The sequence below is a fragment of the Procambarus clarkii genome, chromosome 24 (assembly GCF_040958095.1).
Source record: "Procambarus clarkii isolate CNS0578487 chromosome 24, FALCON_Pclarkii_2.0, whole genome shotgun sequence".
Classification (NCBI taxonomy): domain Eukaryota; kingdom Metazoa; phylum Arthropoda; class Malacostraca; order Decapoda; family Cambaridae; genus Procambarus; species Procambarus clarkii.
Window position 1 is genome coordinate 12,015,361 of NC_091173.1, and position 18,432 is coordinate 12,033,792.

At 38.8% G+C, this 18,432-nt stretch overlaps 1 protein-coding gene across 6 annotated transcripts in view; it reads right to left on the bottom strand.

Annotated features, from left to right (window-relative positions):
• The window catches only part of nuf (rab11 family-interacting protein nuf), a 228,118-nt gene that overhangs the window by 17,821 nt on the left and 191,865 nt on the right, over window positions 1-18,432 (bottom strand). The gene's annotated exons all lie outside the window — the stretch shown is intronic.

An 18,432-nucleotide genomic window follows, 5' to 3' on the forward strand; every position in this document is an offset into this window, starting at 1 on the left:
TATTTAAAGAATATACGTGATGATGAAACCATTAAAAAAGTTGATGTAGTTTACCTGAAAAAATAATGTTCTAAAAATAAGACACTGATGTAGTTCACATAGCGAGTAAATAAGTTTAGGTTAGGCGTAAATTCCTCAGTTTAGAAATTGTGGTTCTGTTCTTTAACGAATCTATAAAATCTAACTTTTGTGTCTGTCCGGAATAGAACGGAGTCTTGTTTTATTATTAGCCTCGCCAAACTTTTACACATAAAACATTTGGGTATCTAACATGGGCTGACCCCAGCTGGCCTAAGTTCCATATTTAAGAAAAATTGGCATCTAATGGACACCCCCCCCCCCCTCCCTACAATTTTCAATGTCTGAAATAAAATATGAGGTTGTTAAAACTATGGATTTTGATTCTTACTCCAGTGGTTTACCCAAGAGAAATGAGAGGCGATGGAAAGAGGGGTGAGGAGATGGAAGGATAGGGGATGTTGGGGAAAGCAGAAAGAGGGAAATTGAAAGAGGGAGGAGACCCCCCCCCCAGGTGCAGCCTGATACCCCCATCTAGTTGTGGTATAAAAGACAATTTACACACAGTATATACATTAAACTGGGTAACCAGTTCATCAAGACTAATTTCCTTAGGTAAATGAATTTTGCAGTTTTGCCTTGATTTATAAAAGGACATTTGAAGATTAGTGTCTTCAAACAATGCTTTGTAAAGTTGAAAATATAACACATTAGGATGCAATAACATGGCAAAATTGATGCCCTTGCAAATGCAACAAAATTAATGATGTAACCCATTCTATTTCATGTTGGCCTCCAGAAGTGAAATCTACATTAGCTATTGCATTATACCACCATTCCAAGAAAAGCTACACTCACATATGGGCCATCCAATAATATAAGTACCTGTCAAAACCTAGATGTTACTCCTGCACAGATTAGGCTTGGTTGCAACTATCTCTGCGAGTTTCATTACCTGACAATTACCTTGCAAAAAGTAAACTGTCAACAAGGTCATTCGGATATCCTGCATCATTATGTGATGAAATGTTTTTAGAAATCTCAAATGTTCATTCAAAATGATGTACAGTACTACAAAAAAATCAAACTATCTCTGGTTTTCCTAATGCAAGCACGCACCTGTCCTCGGGGAGGAAATATGCTCATGGGAATTGATTGAGAATGACTACACAATTAGTGCTATTATCTACTATTATCCATGGTTAGGTTTCATTACATTTCATCATATCATTAACACAGTATATTGTTGATGATAATGTGAAATTGACTTGATAAGGGTCCAGGACGGATCAAAACATCGTCGTCTCTTCAATTTCTAGTGTGCGGTTTGGTCAACATTTTTCACCCATGTTATTGTGACTATCTGCATAATGTGAAATATGAAATCTGAAAACTATTTCAGTGTACCTGAGAATTTCATTTACAGAAAACCAAATTCATCAAAGTAAACATTTTCAGCATATACTGTAATGATTATATTTTAAACCAATGATTTATAATACAATAAAGTTACAACTTGAGAATAATCTGTTTAGGACAAAGGTTCAGTTGCCAGTTTACATGTAAACAATTACTATAAAAAATAATATACTTTCAGACCACCACAAATATCTAGATAACTATCCAAGTGGTTTGAAGGGGGAGGAGGTGAGGGGTTCTAAAGGGTAATATTTTTTGGTCTGAGGATGGGCTCAAGCATAAGATTGCAACTTACAACACCTCACCCTTTATGGATGTGGAGTATATAATAAGCAAATTGAAATTTTATGTAACACTCGCTACAAACTACTTAGACTAAGAATGTTGTAGATTACTTCTTGTGGATTAAGTCACCGTGTTTGGGCCTCTTGGGGTCACAGAATGTTAGTTTGACAAGCTGTGAATATGATGATGTACATTTTAATATATGTAACTCCTAAGTGCTGCAACTTTCTAAACAAAACCAATTTTGAAGTTCAGTTAATGAGCCCATTGGGTGCCTTAACGTTTTCCACTACCAGTAACTATATGGGGGTGCAATAATAAATGAACTATAAGTTTGGCAAGTTAAGACTTCAGACAAGAATGCTCAGATGAATCTGAAGGAGACCAGTACAAACAAACTAACAGATACATTTTCAATCATAATGAAATATCTTGGTTAACAAATCAGCAGACTGAGATATCACAACTAATTCGACTTTTAGCACCAATATCTTTGGTAGTTCAGCTTATATGGGAGATTTAGATGCAATTAAATGTAAATGTGTGAACAAAGACAGGGGACACATACAAGAGCATTCCACGAGTAAGAATTGATTTAGTGAGATCTAAACTTGAATGGCATGAAATAGCAAGTCATTTTATTGCTAAAGATTAAACATCTGAAGTTTTTACACCATATACCTTGCTTCTAGTAGATCAAATTAAACACTTTCATAAAGTATAAGCCGTGTAGCCTAAAATTATAAATAGCGATACTTTATTATCCTATACTATCCAAATGTTAAAGTAACGAGTGTTCCAATATGAAATATTTTGTTAAACATTGTTAAATAATAAAGAAGTGTTCTATTACCACTCATAATTAATTACATGGTGCACAGGTAAATTGTAAAAATCTATGTCAAACATCAGTTGGAGTTGAAGGCATTTGATGTCCTCCATAATAACTCACGCTGCCTATCGCAGGATGAGTAGTGTCAGTGTCAATAGTAAAAAGCGGATACTGGGGAAAAAAAGGTTAGCCTATTGTGTATATGTCCTGCTTTGCGGTGCGCAAATAATGCCATAATACCTTTCCTTCCCCAAAAGCCGTGCCGTTCTACACATTTGAACATGTAAATTAAAAAAACAAAATGCGTGCATAAAGATCTATGGTTAACTCTTGATACGCTTAGAAAATGTAAAAAGTGGCCCATATGACAAACAAGTTTGTTTACATTAAAATTACTTTTTAAATCAAAATAATTAAATAATTGAAGGGCGAGTGCTGCACTTACCGTTTTGACAATGTCTTTGTAGAAGGCGTGACCACTGTTGTACCTGGGCGCCGGCTTGCTTATCTCAAATTGACCCTGCCACATGTCAAATTCTAAATCTAAGTTGTTCTCCAAATGACACTCCGGCACGGGTGTGTTATTGTTCTCTGTATCCTCATCCGAGAACTCATCGCTACTGTTGCTCATTAGAGAGTCCCTCATGGGATCTTTGTCCGGCCCCTCATCAGTACTCATTGTGGAGACCTAGCTGCTCTAGGCTATGAGGCACACTCGCTATTCACTCATATTTCACCACATTTTTCATCACCTTCAGTAGTTGAATGAAGCATCTATAGATTCCATCATTGCAATTTGTACATAAAATAGTAAACAAGTACAAGATAACTGTGCCATTTAAACTAAATTGATTATCAGTATTGACCTTAATTAACAGTCTATGCCCTCACTAATTCTGTATTGTACATCTCTCGGCATATCCACCGTGATCCAACAAATCTTCAAGACACTTTTATAAATCTGGGGCATTATTAAACATCATCACCGTAACAAGGTAGCCGAAGAAAGGGGAATAGGAAAGCGAGTCAGTGAATCTGTACGATGAAGTTGCAGTCGACAACCTCATTCATAATGGACTAAAAGGATTCCCTTAAGACGGAAAAGAATCTGTAATTTCAGGAATTCGTCTTGGCTAAAAGAACATAAGAGCAAAGTAACTGCAGAAGGCCTATTGGCCCATACGAGGCAGCTGGTATTTATAACCACTCAATCCCATTCATATACATGTCCAACTCGCGTTTAAAACAATCAATCCCCACCTCCACCACGTTACGCGGTAAATGGTTCCACAAATCACCAGCCCTGTTACCGAACCAGTATTTACCCAAGTCTTTCCTAAATCTAAACTTTTCCAATTTATACCAATTGTTTCGTTTTCTGTCTTGTGTTGATACTTTTAATACCCTATTAATATCCCCCTTGTTATGTCCATTCATCCACTTGTGAACCTTTATCATGTCACCCCTAACTCTTCGCCTTTCCAGTGAATGCAATTTAAGCTTTGTTAATCTTTCTTCATATGAAAGATTTCAAATTTGGGGAATTAACTTTGTCATCCTATGCTGGATACGTTCAAGTGAATTTATATCCATTCTATAGTACGGCGACCAAAACTGAACCGCATAATCTAAATGGGGGCCTAACCAGAGCAAGATATAGCTCAAGAACCACACCAGGTGTCTTGTTACTAACGTTTCGATTAATAAATCCCAGTGTCCTATTTGCCTTATTACGAACATTCATGCATTGATCCTTTGGTTTTAATTTTTTACTAATCATAACTCCCAGATCCCTTTCGCAATCCGACTTCGCAATCTCAACACCATCTAGCTCGTATCTTTTAACTCTGATCATTACCTAGCCTCAGAACTTTACATTTATCAGCATTAAACTGCATCTGCCAATCTTTTTCTAACCATTTCAAAACCCTCAAGTACCCCGAAGATTCGGGATGCAAACGGCAGCCTGAGTAAAGGACATCGTCTGGACCACTACCTGAGAGTGTGCGCCCAAGAGACATTCGAAATGCGTAGGATAAGAAACACCAAATTGTTTGTTAGAAAAACACTGTCAAATATACTGTCCTTAAAAGGTTCACCCACTTTGCACCCGTAAGATAACGTAAACTTGAAGGTTGCAAGATGTTAATTCCTTGTTTTACAGTCTGTTCACTCGAGACAGTCAAGTCTCAGCTGTGTCAAGGTACAAGTGACAGGATGAACAAGCTTGCGGGTTCCCCCCCCCCCTATTGGAGAGGGGTTGTATATGCTGCTTTGGCGTTATGTTCACTCACAGTTTGAGTAACGCTGCACAATGAACTAGCCACCGGGGCAAAATTAATGAAATAACACCAATACTATACGTTGGTAATCAGTCCCACCGATTACAACACGTATCCAGCACATTTCCCGACCCTTGTAACAACCTATCCAGGACATTAAAAAAAAAAAAAAAAAAAAAAAAAAAAAAAAAAAAAAAAAAAAAAAAAAAAAAAAAAAACTTACTTATCGTAAAAGGCCTCATCATAACATCAAGAACGTCATGTCCCTGCAAAAGATCTATTACATTCTGGCGTCACTCCACCACCACGAGACGCGCACATATCCAATAAGGGAGGCACTGTGGACATCCTAAACGGCCCTTCTGTTAAGCTCAAGTCCCTGCAGGCTGCACCACCTGTTTACACTCTTGTAGTTAACAACCCCACGTGTTCATCCTCGACTTGTACTTGGTAACATTTCACCAAGTTGTAACTATCTTGTTACTATCAATGCCTCTTTTTTTTATGGGGGGGGGGGGGGCGGAGGAGGGAGTGCGAGTTGGGGGGGGGCGGAGGAGGGAGTGCGAGTTGGGGAGAGGTTGCTGAAGGGTGGAGAGGTTGGGGAGTGAGGGAAGATGGGAGGCGGCGGATTTTTTTTATTAATACATTAGGTGCATCTGCATTTGCTACCCTAGCTATATGAAGGGGAATACAGTGTGTCAAAAAGCTAGCTACGTGATGCTAAAAAATCCCCATCACAGGATTGTTAGTCATACAGAGGCAGGTGATCAGTAGTCTGGACTGACAGACTCTGGGTCCGTTATGAGGATATCATCAACACAAGAGTGAATAAGGTAACAGTGATACTAAAAGTCCCCATCTCGCAGGATGGCGGAAGCTAGGACGGCAACTGCGATAGACAAATCGCCAAACTGCATATTACATCATAAATAAAACAAATGTTACACCATTTTGCTCAAAAACTTTAGCCAGCACTCCACGTTCGCAGTTTTTTTTACGCTGCACAAATTTAGCAACCTCAAGTCTCATTTCTACAACTATAAACTATGGCATTCTCCCTCGCACCCCAGCCACTAACTACTGCAACACTTTCGTTCTGCAATATTGTGTAGAATAAGACTAATTTACAGATTCTAACGTACAAAATAACACTTGGAAAATTGTAATTTAGCTGAAGCCATCCCCTGAGCCTTGCTTCGCTTCACTGCTCCTAACGCGGGGGAAATGCTACATTTACCCTTATTACTTAAATGTGTATTACTAATTCATAATTCATTATGTCGGGGGGACTTTAAACTAGGTTATACATACAGTACATGTTAGGCTCATACCGAGGTCCCCAACCCACCGGGGTCACCCACCCCAGGATACAACCCCCACAACATGCTTACTCCTGAGTACCTTTTTACTGCTAGGTGGACATGGCCATGAGGTGAATGGAAACGCGTTTAACCATTTCTGTGCCGCCCGGTATTCAGATCCGGAATTCCCGATTGAGTCGAGAACGAACCCGACTGTACAACCGAGACAGTTATTAAAATTATTATTATTTTTTGCAGCGTTGACAAAAATCAGCAACCATAAAAGCCTAATCACCTGGTTGACTTAGACAGCGCTTGGTAAATTACAGTACTTTGTATACATTGTGTGTGTGTGTGTAAACAAGTGCGATTATTTTACATGTATATAGTCACAAGATATGTGCTTAAATTTAAAAATATTTACGTAATAAAGTGTAATAAGCCAAACCTAAAGATAATTATTCTGACTGCCTTCACGGATGCGAGGATGGTGAGCAAGCAGCCGCGCTTTATCCTACCTCTCCTCTCACTGATCACGCCTCTAAATATGTTCATGCATTTACATCGTATCAAAGGATCTGCACACCCGCACTTCTAGCGAGGGAAGTTAATCTGGTAAATCCGGGATTGAGCAAGAAGGTCGGCAATTAATGTGTTTTTTTTTTTTTTTAAATTTTGCCCCGAGGGTTCGCATCTCAGTAACATAATGTATGTGCACTAGGCTCTAAAATTTTGCCGTTAAGGGCGAGTCCTCATCTCTTCTTAGCCGACAAGCTCCAGAAAATGTAGCTAAAACGAGGCATTCAATCGAGAATAACTGACGGCAAAATTCAAGAAAGCAACTTGTTACAAAGACCTTGACACTTGTGCGCCACGTAACCTAAACTGTAACTTGAGAGACTACTCCACTTAAGAAATTCTCCTCAAGTACCCACATGCCAACCATCTTGGATGTCAGCCACAGCTCATGCCAGTGCTCTCCCCGCTCAAACCCATCACTGACGGAACAAGCAAACACTAAGCAGTGATGAGATACAGAATGAAAATAGAGCAATTCACTTGCCTGATTGGCACTTAGCTCTACACCCGCTCCTTCCTCAGTAACCACCCTCAGAGTGAGTGAGTGAGTGAGTGAGTGCCCTAAAATGAAAGACCTTATAGTAACTTGTTTGGTCGAACGTAACAATTTGTAGTGATGGCCCACTAGAAAATTGAGTTCAGTATTATTGAATTTGGACACGCCGTAACTTTGTTTTAACCTAAAGGCCTAACCTAGGTTACCCAAGCCTAAAATAGTGCATTTATGTGCTAGTTTCGAATCAACTGCTTTCTAGTGAGCAAGACTGGAAGAGTTTGTGGTGCAGTGGAAATTGCAATAAAATCAAGAGTTGTTGACTACTCGATCCGTCTTTCCACACTATGCACCTCACTTTAGACCATATTGACATTAGGGTTCAAACTGAAGTGGTTTAGTGAACTCTAAGCAGATCAATTTAGATGCTCCCTCGTCTAATGTACATCTTCCCCGATACGTCAAGCGAGTTGGTCTTTGTTTAAAAGCTGCTAATTATTTGTTAAAAATCACTTTCAGTTTAGATGCTCATCTATCCCCGAGACTGGGCTCTATTTCTTGTAGAAACTTTCACAGTTCTTATTGTTTTAACCCAACGGGAGTGGCGCCAGCTTCTGCTCCCAGTCAGGCTGGTGGAGTCGACAAGGCACCAGCCAGCGACAAGGTTAAGGAACCGAAAACTTGTATAAACACTGCAGTTACTTTTATCAATGGTAGTTTGATCCTGCGAGATGTAAACACTGTTTTAAGAGTCTAAACAAACTAGTTTTCACAATAATAAGCAGCACTACATCTACCGTCACTGTGGAACCACTTGAGCTTTATTAAAAAACTTCTTAAGAGTAAAAAAAAACTCGTTATAATAGTGTATACTACTAATTAAAATATATATATTTTACACTATGTAATATTGCCTTGCTTTCAACTTCACACGAAATCCGAAATGATGCTCTGACAGGCTTCAAAGAATCCAAGATTATAGTAAACAGTTTCTCTGGTTGTCACGTAACAGTACCATGAATCACAGTAGTGTACATCACGACTACTAAATAGTGCAGCTCTCCCGCTTATCACTTACGCTTATATAGAAATTAAAAACGACTTGTCTTACATTCACACGAACGAACACAATCAATAAAGCATAAAACGTTTGACTGTCGCTTTATCAATAATAGTATTGTTCAGAACTATAAAAAAAACAGCAGTAGAACGCGACACGCGTTACTTCGGCGGTATCCTCATTGGCACTGGGCGCCTGGCACCCAGTGTGGCCCTGAGGGGAAGCTACATGACGCGGGTGCCAACTTGCCAGGCACCACCCGACCCCTTGCTCCCCTTCCACGTCTCCCCCTATCTTACATAAAATAAACATTCCATATTCCAAAGCTCCTTTGAAATGGTTCAGTTTCGGCTTTCAACGTATTACTTTACCTAATTTTACACAACTGTAGTAAATAAATATAATATTAATATGCCCTCCAACAGCCCCTGTACCCGCCTGCCCCACCCGCACAGCTTCAATTCAAGGATGAACAAGGATACGGACTATATATGTACATATACCTACTTTAAATAGGGATCACAAATGGCTACTGAAAAATACAAATCTTTTTGAGAAACTAATTGATTCCAAGTGTGGTGCCATGATACACAACTATTTAAGATATTACAATTTGTGCAGTATAACTGCGTCTCAAATGACCCCTAAGTTACCCTAAGGGTGCAGGCGATGAGTCACAATAACGTGGCTAAAGTATGTTGACTTACTTACCCTAAGGGTAAATATGTAATATTTTGTATTACTAAAACTATTAATAAATATATGGGAACTTTCTTTTTATGCACCGCGTACCCATACCCTGAACTGTGGTGGAAATGTAAGGGTCACATCTCCAACTAATATTTGGATACATACACTAATACATCGTCAACTAATCCCCTAATATTTGTTTAACCAAGTAATTTACAGCATATCAATGTTGTTAAATTTGTCAAAAACACATGTTAACGATGCTCGCAGTTTTACAGTTCTAATTAACTTAATTAGGTTAATCTAAACGATAGGACAAAGGGTCAACGTCAGTTCTTCAGCTTCGGTAATGTCTCGCTCCCAGTTGGTAAAGGAGCGTTACTATTGTTATAGGTGTTGTGGCGCAACCCGTCCTCGGGTTATGTTCATTCCATCCGGCGGCTCACCCCAAAGACGCATTCATCAGTTTTAACACGCTGGCCATTCAAAACGGTCATTTTCTCGGATATAAATTAATATTATATAATTGGCCTTTGTTGAGGCTGAGTATATAATATTTCTTCATTTCTTTCCTTCGTCCTATCCCCAAATCTTCGTCCTTGTACAACTTAACCAGTTTGAATTTGTATTCACAGCCTTTTAATATATTTAACTATTTCGTAGACTAAGTGACGGAAGGACCAAATTACCTACGTATTTCAGTCACCACCCACACCATAATTATGGTGGCCGGAACAATTTTTCATACAATTTACAGTCTTACAAACAGATCATCCAGGATCCACGGGAGCAATATATGGAGCTCAATACTATTATAATTTACAAAATAACCTATCCTCTTCGGAATGATTTGGGAATGCTGTATGCTTAAAGTATATTTCCCCGTGAAAAAAACAAGGTAATCGACTAAGAACTTCATTGAAATTTGTTGTACTGTTTAACATGAGCGACACCAGAGGAATCACATCTAAATTGACCTTTGATCTATTTACGAATACTGTCCTGAAAGATCTAGGCTTCAGCCAAAGGTGTGTTTTACCCTAAGCATATATTATGAAGGACTAAGTATAGCAAATCCCCTTTTTCAGTAACAGCAGTGTGTGTCCGCGTGTGCGCCGTCGATTGTCCTAGGAAAAATGGAGCGTGGCGTCTGCCTGGCCTCCCTCAGAGCACTCGCTTACAGGTGACGTCATGCCCCGCACCCCGCCTTGCGCTACCGCACGCCAGTAAACCCTTAGTTTCATCCTTTGCACTACATGAATAATGTACAACTTAATAATGGTTCCTGGCACAACTATAAACTATTAACATAATTAAATGAACTTAACAAGCAGAAGCTAAGTGTTTACCTACCGTAAGTGCTAGGAAAATAAGCGCACGGGTTGCTACTTTATAAATAATTCATTTAAGTAAACTAACTAATCTATAAATGCATAAAACATTTCTGAATAAAGTATTTGAACTTTATTGTCAACCAAATTATACCGTCATCGGATTTAACTGGAGTTATTTACAGAAAAACTTTAAGGAAAGGCGAATTTTTTTTCTGATAATTATATAAACTATATATTAATGTAGTGTTTTCCCTTGTACATTGATATAAATATTATCGTAATATTGTATATTATTTAATAAAGAAAAAAGTAAAATTTTACTGATTCTATGCCATATACATATTACTCTGTTGAATTTAAAATTTGAAAAATATGACTAGTCAAAACTGCACCGCATTATGAAGATGTACTAAACACACACATGATGTACGATTCTACTATTCATCATGCAACCTGTCCTCTTAACTGCTTACGCTATCGACCCCAACGTAAAAATTGCGACGGCTTAAGGAAATTAAAAATCACCGCAATACTAACGCTTAATGGGCTATTGAGTATGGGCTCCAGTAGGTTAGGAGAGATGACTAGGTTCTGACGCTTCTTGTTAAGCAGCACAGCTGCAATGTTTTAGTGGCACTCTAGAAACTGGCTATAGCACGACACAGACTACGACGCTTCTGACTCGGCCTGTGTCGTTAAATGATATGTCTGGTCTAATTATATAATTAATTACATTATCACTGGGCCTACTCTGTTTCCGCTCGAGAGATCGGGAAAGCATGAGGCCGATAGAATGGTAAGTGATATACTAAAAGGTTACAGATATTAAATAACACGGTTTGAAGTTCACTTGTCCCTTCATTGTTTCATAATATGTAGTACCACCACGCCCCAGCCGTCCTCCACAGCACCAATCCACCGCCTCATGCGACCAAAAAAGGCTTTGAAATCCGTCACATTAAATTCAGGATCTACAACAACATTCAAATACATTTACACATTTCTAAGAAACCGCTTCCACTCAGCTTTGTCCTTTGCGATATCCTGTGTGTCGTCCACACTCACGCTTCCTCTCACTCACAAACCCTGCCCGCTCACGTCCTTCCAGACCTTCCTCTCCCGCCATCATTATCTCTCATTAGTCTGCCATCAGCCATTACTGGCAGGTACCCAAACGACCTCAGTGCGCTCCATCAATCGTGTGGATTACCGACTTGCGCAATCTTTCTCTAGGATATTTTAATTTCTTATTCCATTTTAACACCTCAGGTTTACAAAATCGTTTTCAACTGCTCTATTATTTGCGTTCATAGTGCAATATCGTCTTACAACCTAACGTAAGAACTGTCTCCGTCACTTAAATCCCTTGTGGTTGAGAGCTTGGTCGACTGGACCAAGATCTGTTAAATAGAACAGATCTCTTCCCCCCCTCCCGTCTGTGTAAGAGTAACAAGAATGTATGCTGTTAGCATTGTAAATGCACTTCAATCGTCACCCGTGGTTGAGTGCTCAATAACTCTCTATACAATGTTGTATAACAGATCTCTAACACTGCCCATGGACGACTGAAAAAAATGTATACATGATGGTAAGCGTTGCGTAAATGAATGGCCCCGTCTGTGGAAAGGAGATAAAAAAAATCAAAGCTCATTAAACCACGAGAATTTAGCGTTAATAAAAATACTAGTCTTGTACGAAAGCCATGCGCGCCAACCCAAGTAAAAGCAGTTCGGTACATGTGTCGACGGGAGAGTTCTTAAAAACACGCCACATTAATTTCTTCCCCTTGGGCTCGGCGGGGCCCCGCAACACTTAATACCGAACAACCAAAAGAGAAGGGGGTAAATAGCCCCGCCTGGAGGGGGGCTTCACGGGAGGTACTATTACCAAGGATAGACGTTAAACACAGCTTGTGGCAGCCTGCGTGGGTCCATGAGTCACTAGAAAACTTCCCCGGAAACGGATGTGTCACTTCCTAAGCTTGATAATTGACGAAATTTTTTATTTCCCGTTGAAAGACACTGATATTTTATTCATCACTGATATATTTTATTCATCAGTTCATATAACCGTTTGCTGCATTAATTTTAAGCTGCAATTAAAAATTCAAACTAGCCCCTGAAATACAACCAACATGTACGGAGATTTATTTATACTATATATTTATAAAACATACACAGGTTTTACATTTATAAAAACTCATCTGTGCTTGGGCAGTTTGATAATATATGTGAAACTATTATACAAATGATTCAACCTCGTATGATCTTTTAAATTTATGTTCGCAACTTTAATTGTTTGCTTTGCAATCAAAATTTGAAATCGCTGTACCAATCAGATTATCTGTACATTGTCTGATTGTTAAATCCAACCAGATAATGTAACTATTCATTTAGTCACTAATATAAATAATTCCAATATATTGCGGTCGATAATTAACCATTGATCCAATTGATCCATTTTTCGAACACTAATTTGTTTGATCTAATGGTTTTATTTTTTCGTTTGAAAATGCTACTTTTGATATTTGATATCTATATATCAAATGCTACGATCTTGATATCTGAAGTTTAATCGACTCTTTAAATGGATACATCAATCATGAACTAGCAGGGATTTTTACAAGTTAGGATATAGTTATATCAGAGAAAACCAGTTTGAGCCACACTATATATATATTAGCACTGTCTCGGCGATAATCAACTTCAGTATTAAGTTGGTAAGACATTGCTAATGCGTTTTAAAATAAATCTATTTAGGCTAGCAAACTAAGACGCACGTGAGCCGTAAAGTCCTTATCGATGAATGATACCAACTGTTTTGCCGTACCTGTTTGTCACTATGGCTCGAGCAGCTATCAATTTTCACATTTAATAAATGTACTGCCTATTATTTTTTTAATAATTCCTAAACACGCTGCCTACAAAATACATAGCTACGTAAATCCAATGTTGTGGATTACAGAGGAGGTATGAAAATAAAGTTAGTGAAATTCCATTGTGACGTAACCAATCTTATCAGCTACTGCAGCTACTTACATTTGTAACTTTAGTACAATTTGTTTCAAGATTTATATAGAAATTTAACTCAAATGGACATTTTAAAATGTTTTATCACTAAATCCTTCATACCTTAGATTATCTATAAACAACTTCACTGCCGTAATAATCTATACGTTAAAGACTCGCCCCGTTTCTTTACGATGTCTTAAAGGTTCCACTACACTCTTTATTCCTACCTAGAACTAGTCTAATTATGTAAAGTAGGATAAGCAGGCAGCGGGGAAAATCAATTCCTGATGACGCGACCGATCCCCCGCCCCCTCCAGCCTAACTCTGCAGTACTCTCGTCCTACTTCGTTACAACACAAAAACGCCGAAAGACAGTAGGAACAGCCCCGCAAGCAAAAAGTGTGCAAGAGCAACGCCTTCAATCTTGTGTTGCAAGCTATGAACTGTCCCTCCCCACAGCTTGGTGTACACATGGAGGTCCCAAATTAGCACTGCGTGAAGTAACAGGACAAACCATATCACATTTACTGTTCAGGATTTGAACTCGGGTCCTCTCAAGCTCTTCGCCTTTCAATAAACCTTTGGGGGCAGCTTTAGAGAATATACGAACCTGTGAAAAACAGCATTTGAAGAAAAGTGATCCGTTTCAATGACAAACCAACTTTATTTTAAATATTTTCAGTGTCTCTTACAGTCATCAATATCTATATAAACTGCAATTCTGACCACACCCACAGTGTGGCACTGTCTCTGCGTTCTCACATCTAGAACACACTGAAGAGGAATTTCAAAATGCGTTCATTAAGCAATTTTATTTGTTTTTTTCCCCAAGTTTAGAAAATACTCGCCTGTGAATTTTATGACAATTATGTATTAGTTTAATGTGATATTGTTCCCAGAGAGGAAAAACTGCTAGGCAACTAAGTACGCAAAGATGGTACATGGATTTCTTACGTTCAAGTAAGTTAATGGAGAGAATAAGATGCCTCTCAAAAAGGATAGCTTACAGTATTAGGCTATTTCTACCCTCGTATGATCTGGTAAGGTGACGCTGTAGCCTGGCCCCAAGCGAGGCTCCCGGAGCCCCAACGCCCAGAACACTTCACTCCCATACTCTCCTCCTCACCACTACTACTGCTGCTGCTGCTCCTTGCCCAGTCTTATCTATAGCTTACTGACACTTTCTCTCACACAACACTGGTGCACCAGAAATGCCTCACTCGCCTACACAATGCGATTTACTTTCTCACTTTTCCGCACAAGACAAGCCGTGGCTAGAAGCCTGACGATAAGACGTATCTGCCGCTGATAAAGGGGTTATGATTACCAAGGTATTCCTTATCCATCATCTGACGATATGCCCAAGGTTGCCACACTCCAAAATATGTCAAATATTTTTGTGAACCTACTACTATTATCTACGCTAAGACAGTCGACTAATATTTTAGCACTTTATTCAACTTTTGATTTAACTTTCTGTAGTATGTGTGTTCACATTAGCATTTGTATGCATTCATTTTTTTTTACACGTAATTTACACTAAATATTTTCATTTCAGATTATCGTAATTTAACTCTGCTGGCTGGTATATTTTTTTACACATACCTTTATTATTTTCAATTAGCCACGTTGATTGAACATCAAAACATCCCTACACAAACACTGAATCAACTCGTGGAACACCGTATCTTAGTATTACTGTATTTTGCATCCTTCCATGCTACAGACCTGTCTCACAGCTGCCATCAGCATTATCCTCCCTGCCATCACAATGTCCTCTATCCCTCCTACTAGCATTATCGTCTACCCTCGGGACATCATAACGGTCACACAACCCAACAACTGTTTGTGTGACTGACCGACCAACTAGTTTGTTTTATTCTGTTAAAAACTTAAGAAAATGGGAAGGCACGTATGAATATAAAATTCTCAAACAAAATCCTCTGGCAAAATGCACGAACGATAAAATACCGACATTGACGAGAAGGTTAAATTTTAAGATTTTTGGTTCCATACCCTCGCAATGTGCGTCCCTTGTGAAGCATCTCATTTCCATTTACGAGTAATGTTTATCCATTTAGAACCATCGACATGACGACTGTCTCGTCTCTAGCGGGATCAGGGTTTGAGCCACTAGTAAAGGTGGATGGATGCCGTTCCTTCACTGTTCTCGTACCCAGCGCCATGTTCTCATAGTCCTTCCAATCACCAATGAGGTTTTCAATGTTTCATATCAAAATACAAGAAAATTAAGAATACAATAATTCTATACAAGTACTTATGATTACATTTTTTGTGTGTGGATAAGCAGGCAGGAGGGTTACTCAGACAAAATATTAAAGTTCTTGCGAGGCAGGATCAAGTATAACATTTGAGGTTTACGGCTTGTGCTCAGTGATACGAGAAATTGGTTTACCGAGGATTATATAAACTATATATAGATGTAGTATTTTCCCTTGTAAATTGATATACAATATAAAATCACATTTACATTATTAAATAAATAAAAAAATACTAGTCACAAAGGCTTAGCGCTTTTATCCCGGTAAGAGTAATGTCATCTATTATTTTTTAAAGATAAATATTAAAAATAGAACGCCTCAGTCAGGTACAATAACTAGCATGATTCCCTAAGTATATATGACGCCATGGAAGTGTGGGAGGAGGTTGAACCACTGCAGAGTAGCTCAAGATCGCCCTTACCCTGTGTAATGAAGCGTCAATAAAATTAATTAAAATTAAATGTTTGAATCCTTTAACAGAAGGATTAAATATTAATTTTTGTCAATTAATAATATCTGTGTGTATTCCAGATTCAAAGGTTTAAACCCCGAGAGAGCACACATTTATTTACAGGTTTCGTAAAAAACAACGCAATTATTCTTACACAAGAATATTATAATGTTTTATGAGACATAAGTATACCAACATAGTCCTCTTACAAAAAAAAAAAAGAAACTACTGAATAAACAGAAAATCAACTCCCGTCGAATAATTATACAATTAATGAGGTGGTCTATATTCGAACCTCTTTTTTTGCCATGATAAACGCATTAGCAGTAATAACTGACAATTTGTTGGCAACTACAATGGCCGGTACTAAACACAAAGCTGTGCTAAAACTCTCCCCCCCCCCACCGTCACCTTCCACCACTTTGGTTGCTTCTCCAACACTAACACCACAGTAGCACACCTCTGTTCACCACCACCACCACAACACAACACTCGGGTCACCAACAACAGTACAATAACGTCCTCATCGTATAAGCACCACCACCACAACGGGCGTCACCATCACCCAACAACAACTAGCCTCACCAAGTAGGTACCAAGGCAAGGATTCCTCCTACACACACAACACACTAGGACCCTCCACCCATCCCCTCCAGGCCACAGTTCAACACAACGACACCCCACCTTGTTTCCTTTCTTTGTTCTCCACAATGGGTTCCGTATTGCAAGGAATGCTATGTTACATGTACACAACGTGCAAAGTTTAGTATTTTATAGCGCTCCCGTAAGGGGAAAATCATACATTAAATTGTTTATTCAAACATTAGTACTAGCAGTTAATTTTCGTGTACGATTATGATTAGAATGTAATGTTTTAAAGTGAAGTCCCTAAGGGTAATTCCAAGTCTGGGCGCCGGTGTCAGCAACGCTTTAAAGCCTAGGATAGGAGGCTAACTTTGTTGAAGTGGGAGGAAAGTTGTCGACACGGTAGTGCTGGCTGGCACTGCTCTCAGTCTCACAGGTACCCGAGACTGCAATAAATCTAAATGCACTCTTAAAGTGCAAGTTTACACTAACTGTATTTTGTTTGATTTATTATAACTGTGGCAGAGTAAGTGTTAATATCCACCTCCCCTCCTCTCCAGCCCGCGTTATTCCTTATTACTCTCACATCAAACGCGAAAGCAAACGCTGCATTTCTATTCTCAACTGTCTGTAATTTTGTAAACAATTGTATAGCGCAAAGATCAGTAAATCCCTACTCTAAAGCAATATTTAACTTCCTACAAAAAAAAGTAGACAAAGGTTTATCAGCTTTTTTTACCTTTGTATAATGTGCAATGTTATTGCAACCGATCACAGCAGGGTTACTTATGAGAAATGGAGGCTTTTGTAAAATTCCCAAGACCTCTGGGTTCGCGACAACTGAAGTTTCTTCACTAGAGTGCACCTAGACCCGTGCTTATGACTTTTCCCTTTATTTTATCAGTATATATATAAAGTTTGATGACTAGGGACCTAAGAGTACGCAGACTGTAAAACGTGATATTCAATGCTGTACTCCTCTTCATATAGTCTAGGGTAGCTGCACTAATGCAGATGTACCTCATATTAATAAAAAAAATATTCAATGTAGTAAGGATAACAACCTAAAACTACAGTATCTGACAACTCTTGAAGAGGCCAACCTCATTCTTCTAATTTTCACTTCACCCCTTTACTTATTTTTATTCCGTTCTATCTAGTGTAGGGTCCGAAGCTACCGAGGGACTATGGCCACCTGTTTAAATCATATTTGTACCTTCAATTACCGTTTAAGGAAAACATTGATTCAATGTGACTCCTAATTTGTTTTTGTTTTCCACAACGTTGGCCATAACACCGATGTTTACACTTGGTACTGGTAAGTGGGTGTAGGAACCACCTTTTGGTCCATACAACAACTTGTGAATATTCTAATCATGCTAACCAATTACACTCGACGGTTCTAGAATGTTCCCACTATATAAACTTGTACCATTCACGTCCTCTTTCTGCTTAACACTGACAACCAATAAAAAGAATCTCCGCAAAACTTAATATAGTAGCAACCCTCTTGCTTGCCCACGCAACGTTGCTTGCCCACGCAACGTTGCTTGCCCACGCAACGTTGCTTGCCCACGCAACGTTGCTTGCCCACGCAACGTTGCTTGCCCACGCAACGTTGCTTGTGCGCGCAAGCAACGCAATTCCAAATCTATTCTTCACTGTAAACATGATTGCTGGATATTTAGTGTGTTCTGCGGGAGGCAAACAAATAATATATTAGCTTTAAGACTTCATTTCAAAATGTATTTATGATAAAGTTATTATCATAAAAAGAGCTTAGCGTCACTGCTAGCTATAAAACCAAGAC